The sequence below is a fragment of the Lotus japonicus genome, chromosome 3 (genome assembly GCF_012489685.1).
Source record: "Lotus japonicus ecotype B-129 chromosome 3, LjGifu_v1.2".
NCBI classification, from domain to species: Eukaryota; Viridiplantae; Streptophyta; class Magnoliopsida; order Fabales; family Fabaceae; genus Lotus; species Lotus japonicus.
The window spans coordinates 86519681-86537754 of NC_080043.1; the positions used below are offsets into that span (position 1 = coordinate 86519681).

At 37.8% G+C, this 18074-nt stretch overlaps 1 long non-coding RNA gene across 4 annotated transcripts; it reads left to right on the forward strand.

The window, feature by feature from the left end:
- The first annotated feature begins 12081 nt into the window (after positions 1-12081).
- Positions 12082-17470, forward strand: LOC130746874 (uncharacterized). Of its 4 annotated transcripts, none has more exons than XR_009022241.1 (4): positions 12082-12244; positions 13469-14201; positions 14356-14461; positions 15055-15375. It is a non-coding gene; the product is annotated as an uncharacterized LOC130746874 (long non-coding RNA). The 4 variants fall into 4 exon arrangements; XR_009022243.1 differs by adding an exon at positions 15736-17470 and having other exon boundaries at positions 12091-14201; positions 15055-15223; XR_009022242.1 differs by having other exon boundaries at positions 12091-13578; positions 14078-14201.
- The last annotated feature ends 604 nt before the right edge of the window (positions 17471-18074 follow it).

Here is an 18074-nt window from a genome sequence, read left to right on the forward strand (position 1 = left end):
CGGCAAATGATAAAAGCAGAACAAATCAGCAGATTTTGGAGTATCCAAGCTGGACCCACAGAAAGCTCTCCGTGTTGACGTCTACGTGTTCAGTGTCTGAGTACTCGGTGGCCGGCACGTGTATCTCTTTTGCCGTCCAGATAACAAGCTGCTGATTCCTTAATTAATTAATCCACTTTTTCACTTATCTTGTTGTATCACATAATTTAATATATAAGTACCATCTGTTTAATGCGGCTGGTTGCTTCCAAGTAATGACGGGGAAAGCGGCAGGAATCACAAAGGTCTAAGGAACCACCATGTAACTATTAAATATTCATATCAGAATCAAGGTTGAGGAATTAGATTATTTTGAAAAAAAACTTGTTTTACATACAAAATATATTGCAGTAGTTACCCACCTCAATATTTCTTAACCATAAATTCAGGTATTCGTTTCTCATTTATGGAAATATAGCACATTTAATTTGCTACCTGGTGTTTTTTTTATGAGTGTGATTAGTCAATATTAGTTGTTATTTGCGGTGGATACTCAAATCTAGAAAAAGAGTTGATTAATTAATGTTTTACTAGTAATTGATAAAGTATTTGTTATATATTCTTATTTCTAGCTTCAATGACTGATATTATACCATTGGTCTGTATAGTCAGAGGGGCCAGCTTGGGCACATGCCCAAGCTCCATGGCCGAAAAAATAAAATTGACTTGGGCAACAAGGCTCTTTTTAGGCGAAAAAGAAGGGGCAACCTGGGCACAAAAAAACTGCTCTCATTCTCTTCAGAAATGGAGATGAAGAAGGAAGCGGAGATAACACTCTGACCTTCGCTGTGAGTGTTGCTGCAAGATGAAGCAGTTCTAGAACTTAAGTAGATCAAGTGAAGAAGATGAAGCATTTTTCTTCTAATAGGTTTACAACAAGGCTGATTGAAAAAATGAAATTAACATGGGGATGGGGATGAGCGGGTTTGCTTGAATCGAAGAGTGTAGAAGCTTTTCTGTAGGTGATAAGACTGAACGAGTATTGATAAGATTGAGACACAGGTGGCAAGCTCAAGTTTCAACTTTGAATTCACTTATCTGATATTATATTGTAAAATTGTGTATTGTGTTGGTTAGGAACGAAACCTTTTCCTTGATCTTCTGCATCCAGACTAAAAAATGTACTTTTCCTCTATTCAAGCTAGAAACTTAATAAGTTATTATTCCCACCAAGTGAAGCTTTTTTGTTTTTCCTTTTTATAGATTTTCTTCCTTTTCGAATTTAATTTTCTCCTTTTTTTTCATTGAATTAATAAGGGCTAGAAGGTCCCCAAATGATACCTCAAGTGTTAAGAGTTAAGGGACATATGAGCTGGAGTGGGGGGAGGTCCATGGATCAAACCTTGGATGGTGCAATTTATCTTTCCGATATAAAAAAAAGGCTAGAAGCATGCTTGTAAGTCATGGTAATAAATCAAATACTTTACAATTCATTTTCTTCAATCGTGTTCACATATGGAGATGAAACTTCATAATTTTTTTTACCAATTTTACATGATTCATTCAATGATTTTCACATGGTAAAAATTAAATTGGTACTGTGATTTCTATGTATCCTTTTATTTTCTTAATCTAAAAGTCATGTTTACATTTTGCAAGACTTTCACCCAAATTTATAAGAAAAGTCATATCACATTTTGCATTGAAGCGCCTGTTAGCACTAGCACCAAATTTCACATTTTGCATTGAAAATTGTGTTCATCATTTCATTTTTTACTAATGTTGATTTGCGATTCTAAAGTTTGGTGCCATTTTACATGATGTGTATTCGAATATTCAATTATAGTTTTTAAATTAGACACTTGGGTTTAGCCTTGCCCAGGCTCAACAAGAATTCTGGCTCCGCCACTGTGTATAGTAGTAATTCTAAGTAAATTAAAGTACTTTTCCTATATATTAAATGTCTCTATATATACAAATTCAATGAACATTTATGTGTTGAAGAGGCTGTAGTACACTTTTCAGTGCACGTAGCAACCAACTATGAGGACTGAGGAGAGGAGTGAGGAGCAAGATAAGATGAGTAAACAATGAGAGTAGTGGGTGAGGAGGGAACAGAAGCAATTGATTCTGAAAGTGGTGGAGTTAGCTGCCGCTTTCGGTTCATCAGAACCGGGTCCATGCGTCAGCGGAATCTGTGGTCAAGGTATTGCTTACTTTTTAACACGAATGCATTTTTCAATTAATGATATACGTTTCTTAATTGTTATACCTTATTTTTCTTACCAGATTAGCTTTGTCGACATAGTGAGAGTTCACTAAAAAGATTTATTTAGAGCATTAATTCACAATGCGACCTTAATAAATAATATGATATCTAGAGCTAGCAGATTTTTTTTGGTAAAGGCCGGAAATAAAACTAGCAAATTATAGCCTTAGAGCTAGACAACCAAAGAAATCAATAAGAAATAAATTGGTCAAGCTTTCAAGAGGGGAATGTCAAACATCAACCTATGGTAGATGCTGAACCCAACTTTCTTGTGTTGCGAATAAAAATGACACATTCACGAAAGTTTTAGTCACAAAAGTGACATTGTGATCTGCAACATAACTAGCATTTTGCAGCCACTAAAACGATAACTATATTCATAATTTATACGAATGTGAGGAAGAGAAGAAAAAGAAGAAGATACATATGAGTTTTTAATGATAATCATAGAATACTGATTGTTCACGTTAGTGAATCGGAAATAAGGGACCAAGGGAAAACACCTTTGAAATTAGGTCATAAACCTATACATTTGTGTATATTCAAGTGGACCTCCCTAATTACAATGGATCTTTTTCTAATATCGTAGGAAAAATGTACCCTTAACCCTAAATCTCCATAAGGCTTTGGTTGTAAACAACAGCGACCAAGTGTACATAGGTTATTACAAAGTAAAACATCGTTCAACAAATAGGTAAGTTGCTCATAAGGTGAGAGTTGACCTAAGGAAGGCTTCGTCGAACAAGGAAGTCGTCCAATATCTTGCAGCCCATGCAAGACCATCGCCTTAAGGCTCCTCCATGTACACTTGATTTGCTCGAGCTCAGTAAAGGAAACCAGGACAGTAGGTCGCCCTGAGATATGTACGAACTTTTAACCAGGTCATCCTGGACTGGTCCACCAACGATCAATGTCGTTGATAGTTTATGATAAAATTTTCAAAAGCCTACCAAACTATTAGCGAGACACAATTTCAAATTTTTGAAATTACAGATGACTTTGACCATCGGTAATTGATGTCCAATTTTCTTTTAACTTAGTAAATTAAGTTACCCACAATCTAGGCCATCACTAATGTGTTATAAAACATTTAAAAATACATGATCTAGAATCCATGTTAACTTTACATTTTTAAAATACATTATATTTGTAGTATTTTACACGGTAAAATATCAATAATCTTTAAATAATAATAATAAAAATTACATTAACAATGAATTCATGAAACAATATATTTGGATTTTTTTAAGTGATTTTTTATATTTTAAACACATCAAAACATATAATTAAAGTCATATTTATTGGTGTTCCACATATAACTTTCACATCCTCATATGTTAATAAGGATGTCAACGGAACCCGAATTCGTGGAGCTCACCTGAGCCCGATTTTACGGGGTAAAACTCGATATGATTGGGTTTGGGTGAAACCCGCACCCAAACCCGAACAATATGTAAGAAATTGTAAAACTACTTTTACATATCATTTTAACAACTCAATTTGTTAACAATTTGATTATATTTGAACATCAAGATATCATTTTTTTTTGGCAAAGAAGATATAAAATGTTTTTTCACAACAAAATAATACAAGTTACATTTTGTTTTGCAAAAAAATCTATACATCAAGTTAGGCTAGCTAGGACGTGAATCTACAACGGGTTCGGGTTTGGATTTAATATGAGAGTTTGAGTTTGGGATAGACAAAACTCGAACCCGATCCGACCAATTGTTATCCCTGTTAAAGATTTAAATTGTCCCGCGTCAATTAAAATCACAGTTGGTGGTGATCTTTCTTGAGATGGTGGTGACCTTTCTTGAGAAGATTCACATTTCTCATTTAATTTCTTAGTATGGTATATAGTTGAGAGGTATTTCCTCTCCGTTCTACTTAAAAAAAACATGTAATTATTTATTTAAAATGAATCATAAAATATTAACTGAAAGTTTTAAAGAAATAAAAAGAATCATATGAAATATTCTGAATTTGATTTTAGTAAATTGTTCGGACAATAGTGATTTGCCAATGCCAATAAAAAATGAGTGGAGGATATATAGTAAGAAGACAGGAGACGCGCGAGGTGGGGAGAGTGTGAAAGTGTGATGGAAGTTTCGCCGCCGGAGTTGGCAATGCATCACAAGTTAATTGAATGTGGGGCCAAGACATGGTTCCATGTTGAGGCGCCACGTGACACGGTGCTGCAGGAAATGAGTGTGATGATTTATAGGGGCGGCTATATTCGGTCACGACTCAGAACCGCCAATTTATTTACAAATTTTAATAATCATATAAGCTGTGGGGGTATGGAAATGATGTTTTTATCCCAATCACAAGCGTTCATCAGGGGGTAGTATAGGAAATTCATAAATTTGATAATGTGTCCGACAGTTTGTACCCTTTAATTTTCATTGTTTACCTAAACTCATAGCACTTCTCTTTTAAGATATGATTCAGATTTCTTCACCATGTATTGATATTGCTTATTTTATCTTAGCACATAGAGTCATGTTAATGTTTGACTGTTTGAGTATAAACTTTATGAGCACCCTAGTGAATTATTTGCAATTTTCTATGCCAAAGGAGGGATGTAATCGTTTTTTTTTGGTAATCAATGGTGTTAAACATAAGGCTGATCGATACGCTGCATTTGGTAGTTAGTACTTAGTACTTGGTATCGCGGCAGCCCAGTAGACGACAAGATATGAGTGGTTGGAACTTGGATAATACACCATGTATGATATATCATAGGAACATATATATAACTAGATTCGATGAACTAATTATATTAATCAACTACCAACAAGTATATATATTTATGAAGAAATAAATTTTAGGCTGTGTACTCTCAATCATCATGTTTAGTGTGTTTGTATTAGGTTTCACTTATTAAGGTATGAATTTTTTTTTTCTGCTTTGAAAATGAAATTATATGAAGATAAGATGGGGACATAGATGTCGAAGTATCAAAATTAACAAAATAAAAAGGTTTGGGAAATATCCTCCCTCCAAACAAAATGACAAATCGAAAAGTATTATAAGTCAAAAAAAAAAATTAGTGATACAGTTTCCACTCCTATAAATAAAAGGAAATTGTGTTAGAGCAAAACGAAAAGTGTGGAATTGTGGAATAATATTTTCTATTATCACTAACTCTGAATATAGGTACAGGGTCTAGTATTTATAGTGCTACTAGACAATTACACTATTTTACATATCAGTCCTCAATAGACTACATGTTTTTAACTATCAGATATATCACCTACACAAGCCTATTTAGAATTCAACATAACACTCTCCCTGAATTCAAATAGGTCCAAAAAACACTACACCAATCTCTCCTCTCAACCTTACAAATTGATCTGTCTTCACAGCTTTTGTGAGCACATCTGCAACTTGCTTCTCAGTTGCACAGTAAACCAACTCCAACTTCCCTTTCTCCACTTGTTGTCTATATTCAGCTTGATTGGCTTATTCATCTGAATTCCTAATTCTGTCAGCAAAGATACAATCCAAACCGCTTGGCAAGCAGCAAAGCAACCTGAAATATACTCTGCCTCACAAGAAGAAAGAGCCACAACTGGTTGTTTCTTAGAGGTCCAAGAGATTGAAGCTCCTTGAAACAGGAAAACATACCCAGTGGTACTCCTCCTATCAACCTTGTCTCCACACCAATCAGAGTCTGAAAAACCAACTAGTCCCTCACCATTCTGTTTACCACCACTTGCTGGAAACCTAATACCAAACTTCAATGTGCCTCTAACATATCTCAACACTCTTTTAGCAGCCATGAGGTGAGATTTCTTTGGTGTATTCATAAATCTGCTCAACATTCCCACTGCATAACAAATATCAGGCCTACTGTTGCACAGATATCGCAATGATCCAATCAACTGTTTGTATTCAGTTTCATTTGTGTTCTCTTCATCATTTATACCTTCCAATTTAGTGTTTGTCTCAGCAGGTGTCCTAGCTGGATTGCAGTGAGACATCTTGAACCTACTAAATATTTCCCTTGCATACTTCTCTTGATGCAAAATCAAACCATCTTCCTTGTACAGGAATTCCATTCCCAAGAAATAAGCCACCTTGCCCAAATCAGTCATTTCAAATTCTGATTTGAGAACAGATTTAAATTCCTCAATTTCTTGTCCAGAATTCCCTGTAATCAAGAGGTCATCTACATACAAACACACTATCAATTGGTTTCTCCCCTTCTGACCTCTTATGTACACTCCATGTTCAACTAGACATTTCTTAAAGCCATGCTTGAGGAAAAAAGAGTCAATCTTCTTATTCCAGGCCCTTGGAGCCTGTTTAAGACCATAAAGAGCCTTGCTTAGTCTATACACCATGTCCTCTTTCCCCTTTATTTCAAAGCCAGGAGGTTGTGCCACAAAGACTTCCTCCTCAAGGGGTCCATTGAGGAAGGCTGACTTGACATCAAGATGGAACAAGGACCAGCCTCTCCCACATGCTAGAGCCACCACTAACCTTATAGTCTCAAGTCTAGCAACTGGTGCAAAAACCTCAGCATAGTCAATCCCGGGTTTTTGTAAAAAACCCTTTGCTACTAGTCTAGCTTTATGTTTCACAATTTCACCTTTAGGGCTCAGTTTTACCTTGAAGACCCATTTCACACCAATGGATTTCTTACCACTTGGCAACTTCGTCAGACTCCATGTTTTATTCCTTTCAATGGCTTTCAACTCTTCTATCATAGCATTTTTCCAGACTTGCTCCTTCAATGCATCATGGTAGTGAATTGGTTCTGCATCTGCCAACATGGCAAAGTGAATTAACTCACCATCCTCATTAACGGCATTATCTGGAATCATCTCAAAGTCAGTGAGTCTAGAAGGTAATCCCATATTCCTTTGTGGTCTCATTTGTTCCTGAGTTTGAGATACAATTTCATGATTTCCTCCCGTGTCAATTTCCTCTGGATCACCACTCCCTGTTGTATCTTCATCAAAGGTATGATAATGACGTTGATCAACTCCATTCAGAGTACCATCTGAATTATGATCAAGCAAATTCTGAGCTTGTGCTTCACCAACATTCTGAGCTTGTGCTTCACCAACATTTTGTTCATCTGTATTGCTAACTGGGAAAACTAGACTGTTAGGACTCACTCCTCCTTTTTCCCAGTTCCATTCTTCACCCTCACTCACCACTACATCCCTGCTGATTGAGAGTTTGTTAGTAGAGGGATTGTAGAGCCTATAAGCTTCAGTAGGATGATAGCCAACAAGAATCATCACTTCACTTTTATCATCTAGTTTGCTCCTCCTAGCTGCTGGAATGTGCTTATAGCATAAGGACCCAAACACTCTCAGATGAGCAACACTCGGTTTGGTTCCAGACCAAGCTTCCTCAGGTACCATACCTTGTATCTTCTTTGTTGGACACCGATTCAGAACATATGCAGCAGTTTGCACAGCTTCTCCCCATAGTGTGTGTGGTAAATGCTTGTGCTTTAGCATACTTCTGGCCATTTCAACAATGCTTCTGTTCTTCCTCTCAGCAAGGCCATTATGTTGCGGTGTGTAAGGAGGTGTTACTTCATGGATGATCCCTTGTGCCTCACAGAAATCTTTGAACTCATTGGAGGTGTATTCACCACCACCATCTGTCCTCAGAATTTTCAAGGCTCTACCACTTTGTCTTTCAACTAAAGCTTTAAACCGTTTGAACACAGAAAAGGCTTCACTCTTTAACTGAATCAGAAATAACCACAACTTTCTGCTATACTCATCAATAAAGGTAATGAAATATCGGTTACCCCCAATAGAAGCATGTTCAAAAGGCCCACATATATCAGAGGAAACAACATGCAAGATATGCTTAGCTCTCATAGGAAGGTTTTTCACAAATGGTAGCCTAGTTTGTTTTCCAGCTAGACAAACTATGCAACTTTCAGTAGGTAACATTATCTTAGGTACACCTAGGACCATCTCTTTGGTTCTCAATTCACTCAAGCTCCTAAAGTTGAGATGTCCAAACCTGTGATGCCAGAGCCAAGCTTCATTAGTGGAAGATGTGGTGAGAAGACACGCAGCATTTGCAGTTTTGATGGTGGTTCTGAAAGTTCTATTATTTGACATTGTAGACATAAGAACGAATCTCCCCTTCGGATCAAACAACTTGAGTGTACGTCTCTGAATGTCTACTGAGAAACCCTTTTCAATCAGTTGTCCCACACTTATCAAATTGCATTCCATGCCAGGAACAAATAACACATTCTCTATGAATGCAGGTTTGCCTCCTTCCATTTCGAGTGCTATTTTTCCTACACCCTCAGTCATCATTTTGCTGCTGTCTGCTAACTTAACCATTGTTTTCCTTGTAGCATCAAATTCAGAGAACCATCTTCTGCGCCCAGTCATATGATTGGAGCACCCGGTATCCAAATACCAAACTTCAGAATCCTTACCACTCTCACAGGTTGTAGCCATCAACATGACATGATCTGAGTCTGAGTCATCTTGAACCAAGTTAGCTTCTTCTTCAGCCTTCTTGGGAGTTTTTCCTTTATTGGAACCACCTCTAAATTTCTTGCACTCATAGGCATAATGGCCAAACTTTTCACACCTGAAACACTGAACTTGACTTCTGTCAGTGGTCTTTTTCTTTCCACTAAACTTTCTACTATCACCTCCTCTTGTGGAAGAAGGTTCAGGCCTATCTTCAAGATCAGATTTCTCTTTGCTAGAGAAATTTTCCTTCTGGGACTTGAACTTTCCCTTCTTCCACTTCTTCTTCTTATCATCAAAGGATCCCTTCTTGGATTGGGCCATCAATGCTCGTTCAATCTCAGTTTCTGCTTCTCTATCAGTGACCCGTAATTCACGAGCCTCAAGTGTGCTCTACAGATCTTCCAACTTCAATTGGCTAAGATCCTTTGTCTCTTCAATTGCAACCACAATCATATCAAATTTTGGGGTTAATGTGCGGAGTACCTTCTCAACAATCGATTGCTCAGTCAAATCCTCACCATTACTCTTCATTTGGCTGGTGAGAGATCCCAATCTTGAAAGGTAATCATCAATTGATTCATCAGATTTCATCTGCAGCAGTTCATATTGACGTCGTAAAGACTGGAGTCGCACCTTCTTTACCTTCGAATCACCACCATAATACTTCGTTAGCAAATCCCATGCTTCTTTGGAGGTTTTTGATTCTGAGATTTTGTCAAAGACCTTTGAATTCACGCACTGATGGATGTAGAAGAGAGCCTTTTGATCATTCTTCTTTGCCGCTTTGTGTGCAGTTCGCTGAGCCTCCGTTGGATTCTCCCCTAACTGTGCATAGCCACCATCAACATAATCACCCACTTCCTGGAAGTTGAAGATGACCCGCATCTTGGAACACCATTGATCCCAATTCTTGCCATCAAAGATTGGAAGGTTTGCTGGGATATTTCCATTACTCCCCATCATGAATCAAAGAAACGTGTAGTGAAACAGTAGGAATCACAATTGCCCTGCCGCTGAATCAAGATTGATTGCTCCGTCGCCAAATCGCAGTGTCTCCGTCGCCGAATCCCGGTTGCTCAGTCACAATGCAACCCGTTGCAACTCACCTCACAGAGCCACACAAAGAAGAACAATACCCAGGTCCCCGCCGCAGACTCACGGCTGCACCGTCGCCGAGTCACGGTTGCTACGTTTGCAACCCGCTGGAACTCTCTCACAGAGCCACTACGACAACGAACAATGCCAAGAACGCTTCTTTTTTTTTTTTTTTTTACGGTTTACCCACTGGACCGTTGAGAGCTCTGATACCAATCTGTTAGAGCAAAACGAAAAGTGTGGAATTGTGGAATAATATTTTCTATTATCACTAACTCTGAATATAGGTACAGGGTCTAGTATTTATAGTGCTACTAGACAATTACACTATTTTACATATCAGTCCTCAATAGACTACATGCTTTTAACTATCAGATATATCACCTACACAAGCCTATTTAGAATTCAACATAACAAATTGATCAACACAATTATAAGAAGAAATTAATTAAAGAACGACACTCCACACAAACAAAGATAGGTTAGAATGATCACGTCTCGTTCTCTTTCACATCTAAAACAATTGAAGATATCAATCTCAAAATACACCGAATGAAAGTCAAGATTAAGAGCTAAAAACATAGCCAATATATACATGGAGGCTAAGAGCTTCCCCAATATGTCTAATCATTTTAAATATATGTAAATTTGTATTCATTATATTTTATCAAGGAATGTTTTGAGTTGATGTAACAAAATTGTTTCGGGATGGTTCTGATCGTCTCAGGCCAATCACACCCATCTCCGATCATGGCCATCACCGTCTCGTTCAGTCGATGATGTCCTTGTCGTTGCCCACAACTGATCGTCAAACCGAGAGCGTTTATGACCTGGTCACTACACCACGTCACGTACATGCCTATGGTATAACAATGGAGATGAGGAGATGAGGGCGTGAAGCTCAAGAGCGTATCCGACACTCATACTCATGACAATCTCAAATTCCACAAATCCTCTATAAAAGGTAAGGTATGTAACACAAGCTAGGTACGCTTGGTCTACCCATCTTCTTCTTACTTAACTCACTTAACCTCGACCACGTACTTTGGCATCAGTGTGTTTTCACAAGCTCGATCTGCGGAAGATGACAGAGCATTGTGGAAGTCATCTTCACACTGTCATTTCTCACCAGAGTTTCACAGATCTTCTTCAATCAACGCTATTATAGTGGTTTGACTAGATTCGTCACATCAAAACCCATGGCAGTATTCGTTCCCCCGGCATGGATAGACACACAACTTGCCACATTGTTCCAAAGTGCTTATATTCCAGAATTAGAGACAAAATACTATCACATAGTTCAAACAGTTCTTGTTAAATCAGTAAATTAAAGAAGCATAATTATAGACATAAAACTTTACCCAAATGGTTTAAGACCACCAAGATGGGTCTCTCTAATTTCCTATTGTGAATGTACAAGTGCAATTAGTTATTCTATAAGACTGTGATATAATATTCCAATAAAAGTATTCTTCTATTTGTAGATATAAGTTCTCAAAGCATATATAATATGTTGAGAGCACAAATTCTGACTCTAACTCAGAAGTCAGAACATATTCTCTGGCAAGAATATTGCTTCTAATTACATTTGAATACATGATGTGAAAACGATCGAGACTCATGCATATGGCTTTTCAGAAGGTCGAAGTGTGGTGGATGAACACAAATTAGTCAACATTATGGAATAAATGGACCATTTATTCCATCACATGTCCAAACTAAAGCTTTTGTCACATGCTGCCCGCATACAGATTCCAGTCTAGGAGACAATGGGCTCAGATAAATATTAACTATATAACAGAATCAGAAAAGCATGCTATTGAATTAACACGTACTCTGAAATAAAAAATCATCATCCCTCTCTCTCATGTGGATACTTCAAATGAGAATACAGATATGGATTACATTCGTCACCAAGTATTGCTCAAGTTGTAAGAGTTAGGGGACATAAGAGTTTAGTATGATGAAAGCTGGAAGTCTAGAATTCCAATCCCGATGAAAGACTAATTCACTTACATTACTAACAACTAACATTTGCCTATAAAAAAATGTCATTCACTTCTCCCACAATCCCAACAATTAGTCAAACTTTTCATTTGAATAATATTAAACTAGAAAACATATATATATATCTAAGCATTTATTTTTCTTGGTCAAAATATCCTTAATCCAACTAAATTATATCATAGATAATAATGGGCCAAGCCCAGGACATACAACCAGAAACAGTCCAAATCTAATTGCATCTTTGACAAGAAAAAAACTTAAATTGCATCATCGTTGCCGAAACCAAAACCCAATGAAACTCCTCCGTGTTTCATTCACCGCCACCGTCAAAACATTTCGCGCCACCTTCCGAAACGGCGTGTCTCCGCCGAACGTTAACACTTACAGCGTCATGATCCTCCGTGGCTTATGGTGAAAGGTAAAATGAGATGAAATGGGTAATTCAAAGCACATTGAGGAGCTGTAATCTCTATGATTCTATAGTACTTGATGAAATTGATCTTATTGAATGTGAACTTGATGCTCTTTTGGTTTTGCTAGCTGAAATAGCTATTGATGGTCTGTTACTTGATGGTGGAATGTGGTCATATGCTTCAGCAAGTACCAAATATCTTTGGTTTTGCTTGTTGAACTCTGTTATCACTTATCATAAACCTTTTACCTGGAACTCTACAGATTTCAAAGACCTCCTTCTATACCAGGTTATTTAAATAAATAAAACCCTCTGAACACAAGTTGCCTGAGTTTGTAATTTGATGTTGTTTTTAGCTAGTCTTCATCCTCAAGCTGATTGTGTTATTGCATACAACTCCTAGCTTGCAGGGGGTGTTAATTAGGTTATTAGTTCTCTATTATATTTTCTGTTATTCATCAGTTTCTAGTTTCCTATAGTTAGTTAAAGCCTCTCTTAGAAGCATACTTTAATTCTCTCTGCTATATAAGAGGATTTATCTGTAAACTCAATGTTAATCTGAAATATACAGATTCACTTCACATTTGTTTCTCTTTGGAGGCATTTCTGTTACCCTGATTTTCCTGATATTCAGGTTTCTGATAACCTGAATGTATTCTGAAGTTCAGAGCTACTCACCCAGAATTGATTGTGACTACAAAATCAATTATAGAAGAGTTTCCAAACATGTACTAAGCACATAATCTGCTCATGTTTCTGCGGTTTATGAATGTTGGTAATAGTATACCTGTTGAGTGAGCGAGCTTGATCTATTGCTCCTCAATTTTGGGATTGTTGCATTACTTCCTTTCCTATTCCTTCTCCATCACTTTTAATTCAGCATGTTATTGGGAACTTGCTTGTTTCTTTTGGCCTCGGACATCATCAGGATGATGTGTGATCTGTTGAAATGAGAAGGTGGACACTGCGGTCACTGCCCCATGGTTGTTAATTCATTAAAAGTGAGAAGCCTTATATTGTGTTTGGATTAATCACACACATGCAGTGGCATAGAACGTACTTTTCTGAGCCTTGCAAGTTGCAATAGACAACATAACTGTGTGTGCATTGGGCTCAATGGGCTCTCCATCACATTCTTTCTCCAGAATCACCATCACTACCGTTGAGTCCCTTATTTCAGGATTCCATACAATTTATATGATTGCATTTCCAGTTTTTCATTCATTTCAGGATTCTCTGGAACCAGCCTCTTCAATTCTCTTATAGTGAGTGTGCTTGACAATGATCTTTGTGAAGAAACCATGTTGCAGTATCCACAAATTTTATTACCAAGCTGGGAGGTTTGTTATTATGTTGCAACTTGAGTTGCTGTTTTAAATGCTACAGTTTGTCCTCATTTTTGGGTAATTCTTAGTTCAGTACTGCAAGTGAGCAAAATTACCCATTTTTCATGACAGAACAATCAAATTTATAATCAGTGAACCTTTTCAACTAACTAACTAAAGTGGAAAATATTTGTTTAACTTGAACATTGTAACAACACTGGTAATCATAAAATTGACTCTGAATATTGGAACAGGCTTCTAATTCCTAGTATATTTGCTGGATGGTTTGCACGATTTGATTTCTCTGGTACCATGTCAAATAACCAATTATCCCAAAACCTGAAACTGTTAGATAAGGGTCACATGAATGATTTTAATTTATATTTTAAGAATAGTTAAAGTTAAAGAGGTGATGAGTTCATTAGAAGCTTTAGAGTTTATTTGAATTCCATTTTCAATTTTGATTCACCTTACAGGCGCATGCACTACTTACTAATTATTTTTTTCTTGCAAGTACGGAAGTACCTATGCTATGCATGCACATGTTTTTGCTCTCAGACGGAAAGTTCCTTATTCCTTTCACCCCCTACAAGATGAATAGCTCCTCTTAATGAGGGTGGTCCCAAGCTAGCTCAACGGTAAGGTAGCCTTGTGACCTGATCAGGGTTTCCTAGTTACTGAAACAACCTTTCTGCTTCTTTTGTTTTGGTTGGGGGGTTACATGCATCTGCATCATGCACCTTCCGCATTCTACTGAAATCTTGTCCCATAATTTTCTACTTTTTTTCCTAGCCAAGAAATCATCAGAGGCAATAGCTTTGAGATTAATCTCTCGCCCCGCAATCAACACACTAAGCAGTAGGGGTTATCAAGAGGTTTCTTCCATTCATAAGAGCTGGTAATCTGATAGACATTGATTTCTTTTTTCTTTTCTGATAGTAGCATTCAATTTCTGTTTCTTTAACTAATATATATTGTATACACTAAGATTGATCAGTGGATTTGCTCTTAATATTTTTACACATTGCATTGGCTATGTACTGTAATTCCGTGCTGACAGTTTTGAACTTGGAAATTCATATATAACTGAGCTTTTAAAAAAATACACAATCAAATGGGACCACGCCTATGTACTCGTGTGTACTTAAAATCAAAAAGTGGGGCTAATGCTTGTTCTTAGCAAGAGTACAGCTTGTGGTCCTTGAAGATCAAGTAATGGCAACGTAATTAAATGAAGGATAATTAATATTGAATAATGACCCGAAAATTCATGTAGCAGTTTTATTCTCTGAAACATGGCAATTCATGCCTGGGATATGATCATACGAATCTGCAGATGTACAGAAATATAGGGTTTGTCACTTTGTTGGATGATTATTCATCATATTCTGTTTTAATCTATTGTTTGTTGGTCCAATAAGATATGATAGTTTATATTTTTGGTCTTATCCTATGGCACTTATTCAGTTTTTTTTGTTGTTTTAATCTTAGGGAGACTTGGGATAGAAAACATGATAGGATAAGAAATCATTTTACGTTCACACCCTGCCCTAGCTCTCCTCTCTCTTCTGCGAGAGCCTTCCCTACTAGAGCAGCTCCGTCAGCCGCCATGCTCCTAGCCGTAGATGTCACGCTGCTGGTCGCAGCATTCGCCGTGCAGGTATGTGCTAGTGGCCATTTGAATGCTGGGAGGAGACAACTTATTAATCAGTAAGATAACACATGCTGGTACAGCAACTCAACTTCAAATTGAAAACAAACACTAGCAATATTGATTGAAATATATCAAAGTGCTATAGAGTATTGAGAATCTACGAATAGCATTTTGCATCCCGAAATCTATGTGCATCAATTGGCCTATATCTAATATTGGTAATTCATCAAGTTAATTAGAGATATAATTAAATAAGTCTTTCAAAATGGTAGAATAACTTTCACCTCTAAATTAACCTTTTGAATACAGTTAAGTATAATCTAAAATTCTAATACGATATCAAAATATTTCTTAGGTCTGTTTATTTGGTTACTCGCAAATATCTAGTACTTCAAACTTCACACTCTTAATTTCCAATAAAGTGTGTTAAAATCTCACATTAATTTGAAATATAACCAAATAATTTCTTATAAAAGGATGAACAATCATAACGTTGGTATGTATATATTTGGATATAGGGTTTGGACTGGGCGGGACATAAAGGATACTTATGCCCGCCCGAATCAAGCGATCAGACGAACGAAATCAGCCTTGGCGGGATTCATGGAACAACATTGGATCCCGCCCTTCCCTTTAGCCAGGCCCACACGCCAGCTGGAGTTGACAAGGCGCCACGTTCAGAAAGGAAAGAACGTGACATATAAAGGGCGAGAAGGGAAGTTTGATATTCAGATCCAAGAAAAAGTAACCATAAACAAAAAAGAAGTCGGGCGATTCCTCAGAAGATTCCTTGCGTAAAAGAACGAAATCATCCTCGCCGCATGGAAGAACATTCAACAGGTGATCTACATTATTAGAGGTGGCGGGATTTATCTTTGTAAACCCTTGGGAAGATATTCGAAGCGAGTTAATACTCCCAATACTGCCCCATATGGAACGCAATAGACATTTATCCTCAACCAAATGTGCGTTTGAACGTCATTCGGGTGAAGACAAATCTCCATTAGAGGAGAGAATAGAATCAACGGAGCCGGCGGGACCGGAATCCTCGTGAGTGGAAGGCGAGGAATAAATTTCGATAACAGTAGGGGCAGAAACTTCCCCCTCCGTTGAAGGTGAGGAGAGCTCTAAGGAAGAAATGCTAAAATTTTGCATCGACATACTGGGTAATTTCATAAAAAATAAAAAGAAGATGAACAGGTCCAAAAAGAAAAAAGAAGAAGACGAACAGTGTCAAGAAAAGAGAAAGAGAACGGACTCACCGGAGGAAGAAGTGGAGGATTGAGTAAAGAGGATGTCGGCTATGGGAGAGCACCGCGCAATGACGACGGCCGGGGTGACGGAGATTCGCCGGAGTTCAAAGAGGAGAAAGTGAGAAATTGCAGAGAAGGATTGAGGGAAAAAGGTTTTCAGAAAAGTGAAAAGTGAAAAGTAAAAAGGGTATTTATAGAGGAAAAAGGAAGAGAGAGAACGAGTGGGAAAGATCGTGAAGGGTCGTGGGATTTGAAATTTGAAAAGGTATGAAACGAAAAGACATAACTCCTCGAGACGCACAACTGCATTCATGGCAAATGATGACGAAATCCCGGAAAAGAAGGATACGTGCGTCAGTTGAAAAGACGTGATTGACGGTTATGATGACGGCGATGTATCAACGAAAATAAAAATGGCGATATAGTGAGGAATAAAAATGGCGATATAAAAATGGCCTTATTGACAAAACAACGGAATGGCGAGAAAAGCATAAGCAAGAATGTGACAACAGGCGTACAACCGCAAAGAACAGCGGTATGCACATCAAAGGGCGACCAATCAAGGTGGACTATAAAGCAGCACATTAAGACATTTCGACTCAAGGAACCTGAGCCTCATGTCTTGGGGGCATGTGGACTGGGCGGGACATAAAGGATACTTATGCCCGCCCGAATCAAGCGATCAGACGAACGAAATCAGCCTTGGCAGGATTCATGGAACAACATTGGATCCCGCCCTTCCCTTTAGCCAGGCCCACACGCCAGCTGGAAGATTCCTTTAGATTTGTCTTATATGTATAGAGACTTGGGCCCCGGTTGTCAGGCCCATGTACAGTGAAAGTCCACATCAATGATCACTCCCTCTATAAAAGGAGAGGTCAACACCTTGTAAAAAGGACCTTTTGAACATTTAATGAGAATATTCCTTTTATGATATTTTTAGTACTCTGCTAGGGTTTACTTTCTGTCAGTCTCTTACGTCAGATCTCCCTAGTACAGAACAGGGTTGAAAACCACAGTTGAATTCACGTTAGATAGAAACAATATAATTTTCATTAACTTTTGCGTTTGCTCACCGTGATTTGAATATCTTATAATTTTTCACCATGTATCAAAACATATGCACAGAATACTGCTAGTACTAACGGGAATTGTAAGGAATGTATCCCTTCATAGGTGTCGGTTGTCATCATCTTCTTCTCCCCCATTCATTAGTGAAGAAAGTAACTATCATGCATAGGAGTATGGGCTTGCTTCTCCAGTTGTCCCCCACAAAAGTTCCTGTTGAATTTCTTCTCCTAGTGAATATGAAATTGTGACACAACGCAAAGAGGTAAGGCCAAAGAGGGGACCTCAAGGCCCAAAAATGGGTGATTTTAGCATGGGTTATGCTCCCCCATTCCCACACCATTAGGTGTGAGTTTATGGCAATCACTCACCAAACCAAGTACCTCACCCTACCAGCAAACCCCACCAAATGACTTATTCCATACACATAGCTCATGGGTCATTCCTTCACTGCCTTAGCTGTCTTTCAGATAAGTTTGCTTCCTAGGAAACAAATGTCACACTATAACCCAATGCCCACTTTGCTCTCTCATTTA